Genomic DNA, 17,760 nt, shown 5'->3' on the forward strand with positions numbered 1-17,760 from the left:
AGGTTCAATCATAAATGGACAATTATGTCTTATATGTTGTAAGTCCTGGGGAGACAGAGATATGTTAAGGAGGCTGGATTTCTGTTGATTTATTTTTAGATTGCTTAGAGAGCCATAGGCATCCAGTTCAAGCAGGACCTCCGGTAACGTGGTTCTTGGCCGTGTTATAAAAAATAACAAATCGTCCGCGTAAGCCGCCGTTTTATGTGAATGATCGCGTACATGCACTCCCGGGATATTCGCATTCTGTCTAATGCGCTGCAGGAATGGTTCGAGTGTAATGACAAAGATGAGGGGAGAAAGCGGACATCCCTGACGTGTGCCATTTTTAATATCAAACGGTTCAGACAGCATCCCATTAACTCGGATACGTGCCTGTGGTCGAGCATATAGGCTGTGGACATATCGTTGAAAAACAGGGCCAATGCCAATCCACTGAAGACATTTGAATATCATATCCCACTTCACCCTGTCGAACGCTTTTTCCGCGTCGGTAGATAATAACGCCAGCGGAATGTCCTTCGACTTGCAATAATGTATGATGTTGTACACCCGGAGAGTGTTGTCCCTAGCCTCCCTCGTAGGGACGAATCCCACTTGTTCGGGGTGTATGATTCTTGTCAAAAGAGGTTTTAGCCTTTCTGCCAGAACTTTCGCATATAGTTTAGTATCCACGTTGAGAAGGGATATCGGCCTATAGCTCTTGACGTCTAAAGGGTCTTTCCCTTTTTTATGAATTAGTACAATATTCGCTTGTGTTGCGTCTATGGGCAGCTGACCGCCAGCTATAATCGCATGGACATGTTTCTGGAAAAATGGCATGAGAGCTTTGGAAAATCTTTTATAATACAGACTAGTAAATCCGTCGGGGCCCGGAGCTTTGTGGGTTGGTGTGTGTTTGAGAGCAAATTGAAGTTCCTCTAGGGAGATAGGGGATTCCAAGTGATCGAGATCTTCTACCGAAAGATGAGGCTTAGGGACAGTTCGCAAATAGGCGTCAATCTTGTCACATTGGTCGGACTCTGCGGGCTGAACCAGTTCCTGGTCAATATTATATAGAGATTTATAGAAATCCCGGAAAACATGGCTGATTTGACCTGTGTCATGTGTAAGTGTATCAGTACTGTCCTTGATGCTCGTAATGTGATTTTTCCGTTGTTTGATTTTCAAGGCGGAGGCTAGTAGGCGGCCGCATTTGTTCCCATGCTCGAAATAAAGTTGCTTCTGATAGAAAATGGCTTTAGTAGTATAGTTATTTAACAGGGTTTTTATTTCTTTTCTGATTGCCGTAATCTGATTAAGGGTGTTGTCTGAGTGTTGGGATTTATGTTGTCGTTCCAGTGCCATTAGAGTCTGGAGCAGCTGATTATATTTCTGCTGTTTTTCCTTCTTCTTTTGCGTGCCGAGTTTGATCAGTTCCCCTCTTATCACACATTTATGTGCTTCCCAGACCATCTGCGGATTCGAATCGTGGGTAACATTCTCCTTAAAATAGTGGTCAATGACCTCCGTAATAAGGTTAATCGTAGAAACGTCATCAAGTAAAGTTTCATTGAGCTTCCATTGCCACGATTTTTGGGGGGGTCTCTGCCTCAGGACGAACAGTAAAACTGGTGCGTGGTCTGACCAGGTAATTGGTCCGATGGTGGCCCTAGAGCACATAGGAAGGGTATTGTGTGATGTGAGCAGATAATCTATTCTGGAGTATTGTTGATGTGGGTTGGAGTAGAAAGAATAGTCTTTAACTTCAGGGTTTAAGATCCTCCAAGTGTCGATTAAATTGTGCTCCTGCAGCAAATGCCTCAGTTGAGCCAGTTGATATGTCGGTAAGCTAGAATGCGTAGTAGAGCAGTCTAGAGTTGGTTCCATAGGAAAATTAAGATCGCCACCTATAACCACAGTGCCCTCTGTAAACTGATCAATTTGTTGAAGTAACAGTGTAAGAAGGCCTAGTTGTCCCACATTGGGAAGGTACAGCGATACAAAGGTATACATCGTATTATCAATAAGTCCTTTAATAGCATTCATATGCCCCATTTTATCCACAGTCTGATCTATATGTGTCCATTGTAGGTGGTCTGCGAGAATAATAGCTGTGCCTCTAATTTTAGTCGGTTGTGGTTTGCTAGTGTAGATATTTGAAAAGCCTTTAATACATATCCTGGACGTCGCCTGTTGCTTAAAATGTGTCTCTTGTAGCATGGCAACGTGTATCTTACTACGTTTCAGCTCCAATTTAAGGCTATTTCGTTTTTGTATCGTATTGAGACCCCTGACATTCAATGACATTATGCATAGGTTATCACTCATTAGTATCGTTTGATAAGCGTAAGCCAATGCAATCATAATGCCTCTCCACCGCACATCTAGCGCCGAGTAACAGAGTAAAGAGATCCGCCCAACATAGAAAATAAAGCTGTAACTGGTAACATAAACAAAATTTCGTATACATATCAGGTCCTCCCCGAGAAGACTCCTATATCAATGTGCAAGTAGTCAAACAGGTAGGGGGGATACGGTATAGGTACTCCGTGGGTTCCCTCGCCAAAAAGTGGGGGGAGTGATATCACAACGGAGAAAAAGGTAGTGGGGGGAGAGTCCGAAACCGATTCAAGGTACGTGGTATCTACAGCTCCCAGTCTCCGTTAAATATAAAAATATAAGGCATTGCAACTAGAATATGTGAAAGACCATACTGAGTACAACATGAAAGGGGGGTGCATAGGTCAGAGCTGTCATGAGCGAAGAGGGAGAGAAAGGAAAAAAAATTAAAAAAAGGGGGGGGTAGAAGGGGAAAAAAAATAAAAAAAAAAAATAAGAAAAATAAAAACTCTAGGGAAACGAGGCAAGGACAGAGATCATAAAGAAGGAGACAGTCATCCTGCAGCAGCCAATAAGCATTATTCATAGCACTAAAATTCAAACCGAGTACACATCAAAATGAAGTGAAGCGTGTGATAAGAGTAACAGTCATGGTAGGAAAAATTGCATAGTATACATAACCAGCGTAATCACAATAAGCATAAAAAGTCTGAGGGAAATTTAAGGGAAAAAAAAAGGGGTGGAGAGTGGGGGGGGGAGGGAGGGCATGGGAAGGGAAAAAATAATTCTAGTGAAACGAGGTAGGGATGGAAAGCTAAAGATAGCTTAGCATAGAAAGGGAGATAACCACCCTGTATCCCTCAAGTAGCATTCATCATAACAGCAGGATGTAAGTGTGCACCAATATGAAGTAAAACATGTAATATGAGTAACGGATTAGGAGAAATTCGCAAAAATTATAAAAAGACTGTGGGGAGAAAAAAAAAAAAAAGTGGTAGGTCCTGCGAAAAGAGACAGATATAGGGATCCGGGGGTGGTCAGCATGGGAAGGGCACGTCGTATCCCACAGTAATCGAAAAGTCACATAACTAGCCACAAAAGTCCAACTGAATAGATAACAAAGTTAAAGTAGGTGCAGGTAACAGTGCGAGTAACAGCACAAAAATAGCAGGGTCCACAGAACTACTTCAAAATGCAAAAAAACCATGAATAGGCTGATAGGCCTGCAGAAGTGAGGTTATAGTTACCCTCCCAAGGCAGTGAAGACGAGGATCACCAAATCCCGAGCATACAGCCCTCTTCATTCGGTAGGTTGTTTATCTGTACCTCTTCGGCGCTTGGTAGGTGTCGACCAATCTCTGGAATCCAACTCCGGCAGGTCGTCTCCATTATAAACGAGCGATCTCCATTCTGCCAGATCAGGCGGAGCAATTTCCAGTTGATTGCAGAATTGTGGGAGGTCATCTGGTTCTTTAAGGCTGATGAATCTGCCATTTAGATTAACGATAAGTGCAAATGGAAATCCCCATCTATATTTCACATTCTTTCCCGTAAGTAAAGATGTCAGGGGACGTAGTGTGCGCCTCTGTTGTAGAGTAAGCCACGCTAGATCCTGGTAAACTTCCAAATCATGGCCTTCAAAAGTAAGCTGCCCAGCCATCCTTACTTTTTTCAGAATGTCCTCCTTCAATTTGTGGCTGTGGAAGCAGCAAATGATGTCCCTAGGTTGGTCTCCTCTTAGCGAGGTGTTAAGAGCCCTGTGTGCTCGGTCAAAGTCGATGACCGTCTGAGGTGGCTTGTCTAGCAAAGGGTTAAAGATCCCACACAGAGTTTGCTCGATATCTGCCTGCTTAACGGATTCTGGCACTCCTCGAATGCGCAAATTGTTACGGCAACCTCTATTATCCAGACCTTCCATATGGCGTCGCAGCAGATAGACATATTTATGGTGCGCGTTTACTCGGCCCATGGTTTTTTTAAGCGCCTGCGAATTGTCGTGGAGTTGCAAATCTATCTCCTCAAGCCGTGACCCAATGTCTTTCAGTGCAACTTTTATGCCAGAGAGTTCTGCTTTCTGGGCTGCTTTAATAGTTTTAGCCAACTCCAAAAGGTCTGTTTTGGTCGGCATAGCCGCTAAAATTTCGTGCAGCTCTTGTCGGTGTGAGCGGGGAGCATCGCTACTCACCGAGTCAGCAGGGCTGGGGCTGCGGTGCGGCGCGGCCGCCATCTTGAGTTGTCTCTCGTCGGGCCCAGAGTCCTTTTCAAAGAAAGAGGACACTGACGGGGTTTTCAGCTTCGCCTGAGTCGCTACTGTGGACGGGTATTGCTTCTTTTTATTGTCTTTGCCCTTCGCCGTCGGATCTCAGGTCTTTATGCGATAGAAAGCTGGATTAATAAAGCTTAGAGACGGGAGCTGCTGTGTCGCACGTCTGTTCAGCACGGCATCCGGTCACGCCCCCCACATCAACTTTTAACCACACCCATGTTACCACATGAACTTTTAAGACTATGTTCATGTTTATGGTGGAAAAACCAAGAAAACCAAATGGTTGGTGCTCACTGCAGGGATATCACTCATGTGAAGCAAGTTTATTACATCATATTAAAACATACCCTTAAATCCATATCCCCCCCTGTGGATAACACAGCAACACCCATGATATGAATAAACACCATGGGAATCCCTAACAAGTATTTCCAAATGCTAACAAATCCCCACCAGGTTCACTTCCCACAGGCAGATCATGACACACATAGTGAGCATAGGGCAGGCAGAGTATGGAACACACAGGGAGCATAGGGCAGGCAGAGTATGGCACACACAGGCAGCATAGGGAAGGCAGAGTATGGCACACACAGGGAGCATAGGGCAGGCAGAGTATGACACACACAGGGAGCATAGGGAAGACAGAATACAGCAGAAGACAGGGAAGCCTATCAGGACCACGCTAAGAGGAACAGATGATGTAGTGCTACATACAGTGACACAGTGCTGGTGCCCCTCCAGCAGTTTGTATAAGGTGTGAACAGGTGAACAATTTGGGCACTTTCAATCTGGGTCTGAGCTGTGAACAGGAGTGAACAATGCAGGGGGATTATATGTGTGAACAATGCAGGAGTTTATAGTCTGAATGTGAGGTGTAAACAATGCAGGGGCCAGTTAATCTTAGTACTGATATCTTTTAAATTTACACAAGGGAAGCAGTCATAGCAGACTTTCATGTGGGGGCCTCAAAAGGGGAGGCTGTGGGTCACAAGTTGGACAGCGCTGCTCTACATCATGCTAAAGGTATGATAATAATAATCCCTGCGTGTTTTTCTTTTTAAGTTTTCTGTTTGAAAGAGCCAACATTTCTTCAACCTCCCTGAGATAATTTGACCATAGATTGCACAAATGCATGGAAATGGTAACTAATTGCATTTAGGAACATTAAAAAAAAAAGAAAAAGCAATACCCTGCACAACTGCACTAATGACTTTTCCTGTTGATAATCAGGCACCTACCCACTTTAGAGATCAATGACAGAGACTATAGTGCTATCTATAGTGCTAAAGTGATGCTTGCCTGTTTTTCAGCATCAAATGCACTTATGAGACCTTGTTTTGCACTTACAGTACCTTAAAACAAAGTAGTAATGATAGACAACCTTGTAAAAGAAAGCAAAGGCCTTCATTTAGACATGAGAAAGAAATTATTATTTAATTTATTAAAGAAAATATATAATCTACTTTGAATTTATTGAAATATACTTATGACTACAGATTAATATCCAAACCTCACTTTCAGTTTTACCAACTTCTTAAACAAGCAAAGCATATTTCAGCTGTCAACTGGGCAAAGCAACTTTACTACACAGGCTGACAGATGCAGAGATTGCCCGTGCAGCTCTGCTGAGGGACAATTCATTTCTACTGTAACGAAACAAGAATACAACATAAAACAATGTATAAGATGTACCACAAAAAACGTAATTTATTGTATCCAATGCCCCTGCATTGCAATACATAGGGAAGACAAATAGGAAATTATGCGATCGAATTAGGGAACACATAGAATAATATAGAAAAGGGAAAAGAATCACACAGAGTTTCAAAACATTTTAAATATTGCCATAAACAAAATGCAAAAGGCAAGCTATATTGGGGGATAGAGAGAATAAACGAAAAATGGAGAGGGGGAGATATTATTAAAGATACTCTGCGGAAGGAAAGTAGATGGATCCACCTATTAGAAACACTAGAACCAAAGGGACTTAACATAGATTTTTACCTATGGGCATTCTTATGAAAAAACAGTTTTAAAGCTATGTCCATTCACCTTTGTATTAATACACCAACTGTACGATTGTATGAATTTAGGATTGAATTACAATGAAGAAGTAGTCGGTTCACCAAAGTAATACCACACCAAAAGTTTTAATTCAATAATGCTAACATAATTAATAAATTAATTATTTTATCAATCTAATTATGTTATCAATATTTAATTTATCAAAAATTAAAAGGGCCAATATATTTGGAAATCATCATTGTAAGTCATAAAATAAATATGTAGTGATTGCAATTAATATGTATATAAAACTCATAAAGAGTTGTGGACTTGGAGCTGGATGTAAGGTATATGGAGAGGGTTACCATGGTTAAGACGCATAGCAACGAACGGACGCGTCTTCATGACGACAACCCTCGCTATAAGAAGCGCAATAGACACACTATGACCTTCTAAGCCTCTGAAGAAGTCAGGTAACCGGAAAAAACGCGTCAAACGAGACAAACGAGCACCTGACGTCATCTTTAAGCACCGCAGAAGGAACACACGCGGCGGAAAGGCAACGCTGGTCGGAGCGGATCCGCTGCAAAGTGCGGGCGACTTTAAGCTGCTCGTTTAATCTTTCACAATTGTGAGTGTAATTTTAAAATATATATTTCTTATTAAAAGGATTTTATGCTATGTATTGCTCCCTTTTTAAGTAACGTGAGAGCGGAAGTGCCAGTTAGGACTAAAGACACCCCTGAAGGCTTACATCTAAACTAAACGTTTGCAAGTATTTTTAAACTACACGAGGTGACCGTGCTGCAACATTTTAAGTGTGACACTAAAGTGTGGAAAGCAAGAAACCACTGTGGTGATTGGAGATTTTGGAAGGTGGGCTGACTAAACCAAAAAGAGTGTGAATATACTACACTATATTTTTTCATTTCTTTTTTCATACTGCTTGTTTCCCTAAGCTGTGATAGCGCTGACTCTCTATAAACCAAACAAAATTTTGTTCTATACTCGAAGGAGAACGAGTCTATTGGGAGCTGGCAACTAAAGGGAAACTTCAGGACTCTCTGGGAATACTTACTGAATTTCTAGCTCTGTTGAGGAGCATGGGAGGACAGCAGGTCCTTGCTTAGCAAGACTAGTACCTGCAGGGGCAGTACGTCTGCTCGGAATATCTCACTCCCCCCAGTCACTCTAGTCCAGTTTATGCCAGCGGTTGTTCTGAAGAAGTGTATGGATTACTTATATTAAGATACAGGTCTGAGGCATGTGCACCTAGAACCAATGTCCTCAATATACTGAGTTTATTTACAAGAAAATTATGCACAGTAGAGTTATCTTAAAGGGCAAGTCAACCCCAAAATAAAAATTTGCCTGAGAAAAGAAAAAATAATTCTTAACAGGTGCAATTTTCTCAAAGAGTAGGGAGCTTTTCATTAGCACGTGATGTCCAGTATTGAGCTACAGACATCAGACGACTCTCAGTAAAACTCAAGTAGTCCTAGTCATTAAAAAGTGTTCGATACCCTGACATTGGTTATTCAAGCATATAAAGGCTCACTTAGCTAAGATGAGGAATCCATTAGCAGTAATCCTGTGCATCATGGTCAGCAAACCAAAATACCGAAGCATTTTGTAAATGTGTACATTATTTCCTCAATCAGCAATCACCACAGCATCGTAAAATCTGTATGCAAAAAAAGCAGCACACACCATACTAGTTTACGTAAAGGTCCAGTTACACCAAAAAATTAAAGGATTTTGTGCATTTAAATATAATTTACTGTTACAGTGCACTGCTAAAAACTGTCTGGCCAATGAAATGCCCCAAATGTTGTCCTTATAGAAATACTCACTTAATGCAACATGACCTTGCAGTGGGAATCCTGCCTGTTTAGGGCAGAGACAAATGCTCAGATTCGGGGGGGATTTAGTCATCCAGCGATCAGGCCCGGATTTACAAACTTGCTGCCCCTAGGCCGGCTCTACTCATCGCCCGCGCTCCCCTGCCGGTGCCGTCTCCTTTGCTTCCCCTGTCCAGCACTGTTACCTCCACTTCCAGTTTCCCCCTGTCCAGCTATGTCCCCTTGCCTTCCAGGGCCTTCCGCTTTCTGTGCGTGCGCATGCGCATAGCTTAACACTCGGGAACAGCACTGTGCTGTCCCCTTCGCTTCCCCCTGTCCAGCACTGTCGCCTCCACTTCCCCCTGTACAGCGATGTCCCTCCCCTTCCAGTTGCCGTCCTCTTCCCCCTCAGTGTGTGCGCGCGTATGCGCACATCTTAACACTTGGGAACAGCACTGGAGACTGACGTGAGTCTCCAGTGCTAGTTACTGATGCGGCTGGGCCGCCCCTGAAATTGCACCACCCTAGGCCCGGGCCTATGTGGCCTTGCCACAAATCCGGGCCTGCCAGTGATAAATTGCCTCTTCTTCAGGCGACTAATCTCCCCGAAGTGCCTTGGAGCACTTAGTTTTCCAAAGTCGCCGGGAAGATTCCTCGTTAGGCAACTAAAAGCGCACCGATTGCCACCCCGCCAGCGATTTACATTCTAGCCGGCGGGAGGCAGTTCGGGGAGATTAGTAGGGATGCACCGAATCCACTATTTTGGATTCGGCCAAACCCCCAAATCCTTTGCGAAAGATTCAGCCGAATACCGAACTGAATCCGAATCCTAATTTGCATTTGCAAATTAGGGGTGGGAAGGGAAAACATGTTTTACTTCCTTGTTTTGTGACAAAAAGTCATGCACTTTCCCTCCCCGCCCCTAATTTGTGTATGCAAATTAGTATTCGGATTCGGTTTGGCCGGGCAGAAGGATTCAGCCGAATCTGAATCCTGCTGAAAAAGGCCGAATCCTGGCTGAATCCCGAACTGAATCCTGGATTCGGTGCATCCCTAGAGATTAGTCGAGTGACAAAGAGGAGATTTGTCGCTGGGTGACTAATGTCCCTGAATATAAGCGTGTGTCTCTACCCTAAATGTGCTCACTGGCTCCCCATTCATTGTTTATGCCATCAGAAATATATGCATTAAACTACTTCATCTCCAAACACTTACGAAAACAGAAAAGTGATCTAATTTTTTTATGAAAAGAAAGTAGACCAAACTCCCTTCCACAAATTGAACTCATTTATCAATGTTTTTTCTCAAAAAAAACAGAGAGACAAAACTTTGTGACAAAATTTATCGTCAATTCGTATCATACCATTGACGCTGCGAAAACTCAATTTTATCGAATTTTCGTTGCAAAAACTAAATTTGGATTATCGGACAAAATCCCCAATTTTTTGGGATTACCCAGCGCAGATCGCAATGTCAAGAAACAACTTCAGGGACATCTGCTATTGACTTTTACATGACCTCGACAGGTTTGAGATGGTGCATTCTCAGAATCAGATTTTTATCATCTTTGGAGCATGATACATCTCTAAAAATTGGAGTTTTTATTTTTCCAAACCTCGACCAAAAACATTAAGGTTTAACAAATGGGCCCCTTAAACTGTACTATATCATGCCTTACTGTGTTGGTTAATAAAATGGCAAATTAAGTAATGGTAGCGATGCCTGCCATTGAAGAATCCTCAGTATAATATTTGGGATGCCTACTTTCAGGAAAGGTTTATGTCCCCTTTAAAGCACAGCAAGGATGTTTTGATCATATCCACCATATATGTTTGTTATTGAAATTTAGCCAGCACCTACCCTAGTTGTACCCAAAACTCACAGGGTTAGTGTCAACTAATAGGGCATTCCACACACAATAAAGGAACATTTGAATCAAAGGAGGTGGCATTTTGGTCATTATTTTTGCTCTCTTCTCTGCAACTGTAATTTTTTCACTGGCACTGGCTTCATATTCGCTGATCAGAAACCCTTAAAACTACTGCAGTGATGAGCCCCAATAAGGTTGAAATCAGATCCAGTTGGTCCTTACCCTAGTGTAAGTAAGGTCTGCTACTTATTTTCTTTAGAATGTAGAATCTGAAGATTGTTTGTATAAGTATCTCTGTAAAGTGCATTATTTTAAATATAAACAGTGAACTTTCAAAGTGAGTTTTTAATTGTAATGAGAATTCAATTGATGAGTCTGAATGTATTTGATCAGATCTTTCCATCATGCTGTGGAGGTCTTTTTATTTATTGATTAAAAACTATGTTCAGACTGTTGTTCAGTTAAAATTAATCAGCAACTCTTATTCTGTTTATGGAGGTCAGCAATAAAGTTAGTCTAGCTGTACCATATAAGCTGTACTTTTTGTAAGGTTTAACAACATTAAGGGGCAGATTTATCAAGGGTCGAAGTGAAAATTCTCAGTAAAAAAAGTCTAATTTCGAGCTATTTTTGTGTACTTCAACTATCGGATAGGCCAAAATTTGACTCGAATTTGAAAAAAATTAGACTTCAAAATTTATCATGTACTGTCTCTTTAAGACTTCGACCAGTCACCATCTAAAACCTGCCAACTTGCTATTTTAGCCTATGGGGGACCTCCTAGAACCTATTTGGAGTCATTTGGTGGACTTTGACAAATCCAAGGCAAATACTTTGATTGAATTCGATGGGATGCACTAAAACTTCTATTCGAATACAGCCTATTCACCTGAAGTTAAAAACTTAAGATTTTTTTAATAAATTTAGGTCTTTTTTTATTTTTTTACTCCGAAAATTCGTCCCTTGATAAATCTGCCCCTAAAAGTTCACCTTTAAATTAACATATAGGGGTATATTTATGGAAAAGTGAAGTTAGATATGCTAGAGTGAAATACCGTCTCCATTCATTTCTATTGGATTCATAAAGGTGTACTTATCAAAGGGTGAACTTTCACCCTTTGATAAATACGCCTTTAAAAATCCCATATAAATGAATGGAGAGTGGCGGTATTTCACTCTAGTGGACTTTGTGGTTATTTCTAACTTCACTCTTTGAAGACAATTTGCAATTGGTTTTCATTTTTTATTATTTGTGGTTTTTGAGTTATTTGGCTTATTATTCAACAGCTCTCCAGTTTGCAATTTCAGCAATCTGATTGCTAGGGTCCAATTACCCTAGCAATCTGTAATGGAAACAGAAGTTTCTTACCTCCAAGATGGCGACGGTGTCCAAAATGGCGACTCCTTCCTTCCCCACGTGGATCCTGCTGGTCGCTGTGTGATGACGTCGGCTTCCTCTCGCCCACCGATTGGTCGCCGTCAGAATGTCAGAATGTGCGTCGGCATCACGGCGATAGCGTCTTGACGCCGGCGTCAGCGTCATGACGTCATCGCATCCAAATCTTGGCGCCAAACCTTGCCTATTTAAACCCCTTGGACACTACAGTTGTTGCCCAAGTATAGGTTCATCTTTGTGATTCCTGGGTGTTATATTATTGACTGATTTCTTGTGTACCTACCTTGCCTGTTATTCGGATTGACCCTTTGCTGCCTGGATTGAACCCTTTGCCTGTACCTCGACTATTCTCCTGCCTAATCCCTTTGTACCACGAACTCGGTGACTACCTGCCTCCTCCTTGGTCCGCACTCCAACTGCGCCTTCGGGCCCTTACATTATACTTGGGCCATGGACCCATCTGAGGAGGCCGCGGCTCAACCAGATTTTGGAAGAGCCTTTCGTGGGATTGCCTCTCGCATGGAGGCCTATGAAGCTCAGCAGACGCACTTCGGCCAAGCCCTGGAGGCCATTCTGGACAAGTTGTCGGCTCTCACTCCTACGGCTCAGGTTCCTGCCTCTGCTTCAGCCACTACTCCAGTGGCGCCGTTTCACGTCTCCGAACCCCGGATTCCGGCACCTCCGCTCTTCAGTGGTGACTCTGAGGCTTGTAGAGGGTTCATCAATCAGTGTGAAATCCAGTTCACTCTGCTACCTCATCAGTATGTCTCGGAACGTGCCAAGGTGGGATACATCATTACCCGCTTGACTGGTAAAGCCCTGGAATGGGCATCACCGTTGTGGGAGAAAGAGGATCCCCTGATCGATGACTCGAAGGCCTTTATTCGTGATCTACGCACTGTGTTTGATGCTCCTGGCCGGTCTGCATCTGCCTCTTCCCGCTTATTCCAGATCCGCCAAGGAACACGTTCGGTGCCCGAATACGCCATCGAATTCTGCACTCTAGTTGCCGAGACTAATTGGAACAACAACAGTTATCACGCTGCCTTCTACAACGGGTTGTCCATGCGCCTGAAGGACGATTTGGTCTCACGTGAATTGCCTACTCGTTGGGAGGATCTGGTGGCCTTAGCAGTCAAAGTGGACACCCGCCAAAGAGAGCACCTTGCCGTAAAGGAACGTGTGAGGAAGTTTCAACCTCCCCTGGCTCCCCGCTTCCAGAGACCTATCCTTCCCAGTACTACTCCTGCTTCCTCGGCTCCGGCTTCTTCTCCTCCCACCTCTGAAGAACCTATGCAGATTGGTCGTGCTCGTCTTTCTGAACAGGAAAAGTTAAGGAGAAGGGCTGCTGGACTCTGCTTATACTGTGGGGGCAAATCCCACTTTGCCCATGAGTGCCCTGCAAAGTCGGGAAACGCCAACGCCTAGGTAAGTTTGTGGAAACTTGCCTGGGCGGAATTGATCAACTTCCCCAAACCTCTGCTCATCGTTTCCTTCTTCCTGTACAGTTCCATTTGGCTTCCGAGACCATCTCTACGCAAGCTTTCCTTGATTCCGGCGCAGCTGGGAACTTCTTGGATAAAGCCTTCGCTGAACGTCATTCTATTCCTCTCCAAAGTCTGGCTGTTCCTCTTCGTGTCCTTGCCATTGATGACCGGCCTCTTTCTTCTGCCTTCATCTCCAAGTCTTCGCAGGAATTATCGTTTCAAGTGGGCACCCTGCATACCGAAAGACTTTCATTTTTGCTTATTGAATGCCCCTCAACTCCAGTGGTCCTTGGACTCCCTTGGTTGCGCGCCCATAATCCAGTCATTGACTGGTCCGCAACTCAAATTTCTCGTTGGAGTTTCTTTTGTCAACAGAACTGTCTTCCGGCCCAGTCCCTGGTCAAGATATCCTCTGTTGTTCCAAATTCTTCAATTCCTCCTGCCTATCAAGATTTCTCCGATGTCTTCAACAAGAAATCTGCTGAAGTTCTGCCTCCTCATCGACCCTATGATTGCCCCATCGAGCTTCTTCCTGGTACTATGCCTCCTCGTGGACGTACTTACCCGCTCTCTCCTTCAGAAACCGCGGCGATGAAAGAGTACATCCAGGAAAATCTGCTTAGGGGCTTCATTCGTCCTTCTTCTTCTCCTGCTGGGGCGGGCTTCTTCTTCGTTGAGAAAAAAGATGGCAGTCTACGTCCCTGCATCGATTATCGCGGATTGAACAAGATTACAGTAAAAAAACGCTACCCGCTCCCTCTCATTTCTGAGTTATTTGATCAGCTCAAAGGTGCCAGCATCTTCACCAAGCTTGATCTCCGTGGAGCCTACAATCTTATTCGGATCAGAGAAGGAGACGAGTGGAAAACCGCATTTAATACTCGTGATGGGCACTACGAGTATCTCGTGATGCCCTTTGGACTGTGTAACGCCCCTGCGGTTTTTCAAGAGCTGGTTAACGATGTTTTTCGGGACTTACTTGGCAAAAGTGTGGTCGTATACCTAGACGACATTCTAATCTTTTCTTCAAACCTTTTCCGAGCATCGAATCCAGGTACGGGAAGTTTTATCTCGCTTAAGAAGAAATAATCTGTTTGCCAAGCTGGAAAAGTGCTCCTTCGAAGTTTCCTCCATTCCTTTTCTGGGGTACATTATTTCCCAACAAGGCTTCAAGATGGATCCGGCTAAAGTTTCTGCGATTCAGGATTGGCCTCTCCCCACCAGTACTAAAGCCATCCAGAGGTTTATTGGCTTTGCCAATTATTACAGACAGTTCATCAAGGGCTTCTCCTCCAAGATTTCCCCTATCCTGTCTCTCATTCGGAACGGTGGCAAACCTCAATGTTGGCCTCCTCAAGCTTTAGAAGCTTTCAAGATCCTTAAAGATTCTTTTTCTTCTGCTCCAATTCTTAGACACCCGGATCCTCTTCTACCATTCTTCGTTGAGGTGGATGCCTCTGACGTGGGGGCTGGTGCTGTGTTGTCTCAAAGGTCTTCTAATATGATGGCAAACTGCATCTTTGTGCTTTCATTTCTAAAAAGTTTTCTTCTCCTGAGCAGAACTATAATGTGGGAAACCGTGAGCTGTTGGCAGTCAAATTAGCTCTTGAAGAGTGGAGACATCTCTTGGAAGGATCATCTGTGCCAGTATCTATCTTTACGGATCACAAAAACCTTGAATACATCCAGTCTCTTAAGCGCCTTAATCCCAGGCAAGCTAGATGGGCACTTTTCTTCTCCAAATTCAATTTCGTAATCACGTTCCGCCCGGGATCCAGAAACAAGAAAGCTGACGCCCTTTCTAGAAGCTTCTTTCCCGAAGATTCGTGTTCCGAAGATCCTGAACCCATTGTGCCTCCCGTCAAAATTATTGCTGCCCTATTTCCCACCATGGCCTCTCAGTTATTATCTGCACAGTCCTCTGCTCCTGGTGATACTCCTTTGGGAGTCGCTTTTGTTCCTCCAGATCTCCGTCATTCCATCCTTGCTCAGTCCCATAATTCCAGACAAGCTGGCCATCCTGGAATTAAGAAAACTACCGAACTCCTGTCTCGCCTAGTATGGTGGCCTTCTCTTCGAAAGGACGTTAAAGATTTTGTCTCTTCTTGTTCTGTTTGTGCTGCCTCCAAGTCTGGTCACTCTCCTCCCAAAGGATTACTTCTACCCTTACCCATTCCCTCTCGTCCATGGACTCATCTGGCGATGGATTTCATTGTGGATTTGCCTGTTTCCCTCGGTCATACAGTTATCTGGGTCGTGATTGACAGATTCAGCAAGATGGCCCATTTCATTCCCCTGCGAAAGCTACCTTCTGCTCAAGAACTCTCTAAATTATTCATCCAACATATCTTTCGCCTTCACGGATTCCCGGCTGAAGTGGTGTCTGACAGAGGGTCCCAATTCGTTTCTAAATTTTGGAGATCGTTATGCAAAGCACTTCATATCTCTCTCCAATTTTCCTCTGCCTATCACCCCCAATCTAATGGAGCTGCCGAGAGAGTCAATCAAGCTTTGGAGCAATTTCTTCGTTGCCATGTATCTTTGTGCCAGGACGATTGGGCAGATCTTCTTCCTTGGGCAGAATTCGCTCATAACAACGCTATGCACGCTTCTTCCGAGAAATCTCCATTCTTTTGTGTCTATGGCCAGAATCCTCTTGCATTCCCTCAAGATCTTCTTCTCACTAACGTTCCTGCTGCCAATGATCAGGCTGCTCATATGCTCGCTATCTGGGTGGCCACCAAAGCTAATTTGGAGAAAAGTTCTCTATCTCAGAAGAAATTCGCGGACAAGAAAAGAGTTTCGTCTCCACAATATTGCCTCGATGACAAGGTCTGGCTTTCTACACGGAATATTCATCTTAAAGTTCCTACTCCCAAACTCGGTCCCAAGTTTATCGGTCCTTTCCCTATTATTGAAATCATCAATCCTGTGGCAGTTCGTCTTCAGCTTCCTCCGGAAATGCGGATTCCTAATGTCTTCCATGTATCTCTTCTCAAGCCGGCAAAAGATTCTTCTTCTTCATCTTCTCCTACTCCTGTTCTTATTGATGGACACCAAGAGTTTGAAGTCAAAAGAATTCTGGACTCTCGAATTTCCAGGGGTAGGTTACAGTATTTAATTGAGTGGAAGGGGTTTGGTCCCGAGGAGTGCTCCTGGGTGAAGGATTCTGACGTCCATGCTCCTCTTCTTATCCAAAGATTCCACAAACAATTTCCTTCCAGTCCCGGTTTTGGTGGTCCTGAGGCCCCCCCTAAGGAAGGGGGTACTGTAATGGAAACAGAAGTTTCTTACCTCCAAGATGGCGACGGCGTCCAAAATGGCGACTCCTTCCTTCCCCACGTGGATCCTGCTGGTCGCTGTGTGATGACGTCGGCTTCCTCTCGCCCACCGATTGGTCGCCGGCGACGGAATGGTCGCCGGCGTCAGAATGTGCGTCGGCGTCACGGCGATAGTATCTTGACGCCGGCGTCAGCGTCATGACGTCATCGCGTCCAAATCTTGGCGCCAAACCTTGCCTGTTTAAACCCCTTGGACACTACAGTTGTTGCCCAAGTATAGGTTCATCTTCGTGATTCCTGGGTGTTATATTATTGACTGATTTCTTGTGTACCTACCTTGCCTGTTATTCGGATTGACCCTTTGCTGCCTGGATTGAACCCTTTGCCTGTACCTCGACTATTCTCCTGCCTGATCCCTTTGTACCACGAACTCGGTGACTACCTGCCTCCTCCTTGGTCCGCACTCCAACTGCGCCTTCGGGCCCTTACACAGTCATGCACTGATTTGAATAAGAGACTGGAATATGAATAGGAGAGGCATGAATAGAAAGATTAGTAATACAAACTAGCAATAACAATACATTTGAAGCCTTACAGAAGATTTGTTTTAAAGACCCCAATTTGAAAGCTGGAATGAGTCAGAAGAAGAACTGTGTAGTTTGTAGAGCAGGCACTCAAAGAGCAATCCTCCAGGCAGTTGTAGTTTAAAAAGTATTTATTAAAGTACTAGCATTAATTACAGCCTTACGCGATTCGTGTTCTTACAACACTTAGGCTGGTTAGTCTCTCAAAAAAACGCTTGCCAAATGATGGAAAAACTAGGCTCTATAGAGACATCAGAGAGATGGCAACTGGAAGGACCCATAACTCTGAGCCCCTCCATACCTGAGTCCTGTGATCCCAATTACCAATCCCCCAAGCCCTGTCCCCCAAATTTACATCTGGCAATAATATGGGAGGAGAGGGGCCCAGAGGTGTGGGTGAGGATTTCTCCTTATTTAATATGATTTTTTTTTTTCCAATAAAATGGGTACGTGAGCTAGTGCCATGCTTGGCACTTGACATGCAATTACTCCTATCCTATTTCCAGTTAAAATAGCTGCAAGATGTGATATACCTACAAATATTATGGCAGGCGTTACAACTTGAGGCTCTGGTATACTTTCCTATGTGAAGTGACTTTGCATCTATAAATAACCCTAAGCAACACATGTTGGTAAAATATAGATTACAGGTCCTATGAAGTGGTACAAGAGCAGGTGTCTGCTTCAGTTGAAATTCATCAGAAAAATG

Source organism: Xenopus laevis, chromosome 5L, assembly GCF_017654675.1.
Source record: "Xenopus laevis strain J_2021 chromosome 5L, Xenopus_laevis_v10.1, whole genome shotgun sequence".
NCBI lineage: Eukaryota > Metazoa > Chordata > Amphibia > Anura > Pipidae > Xenopus > Xenopus laevis.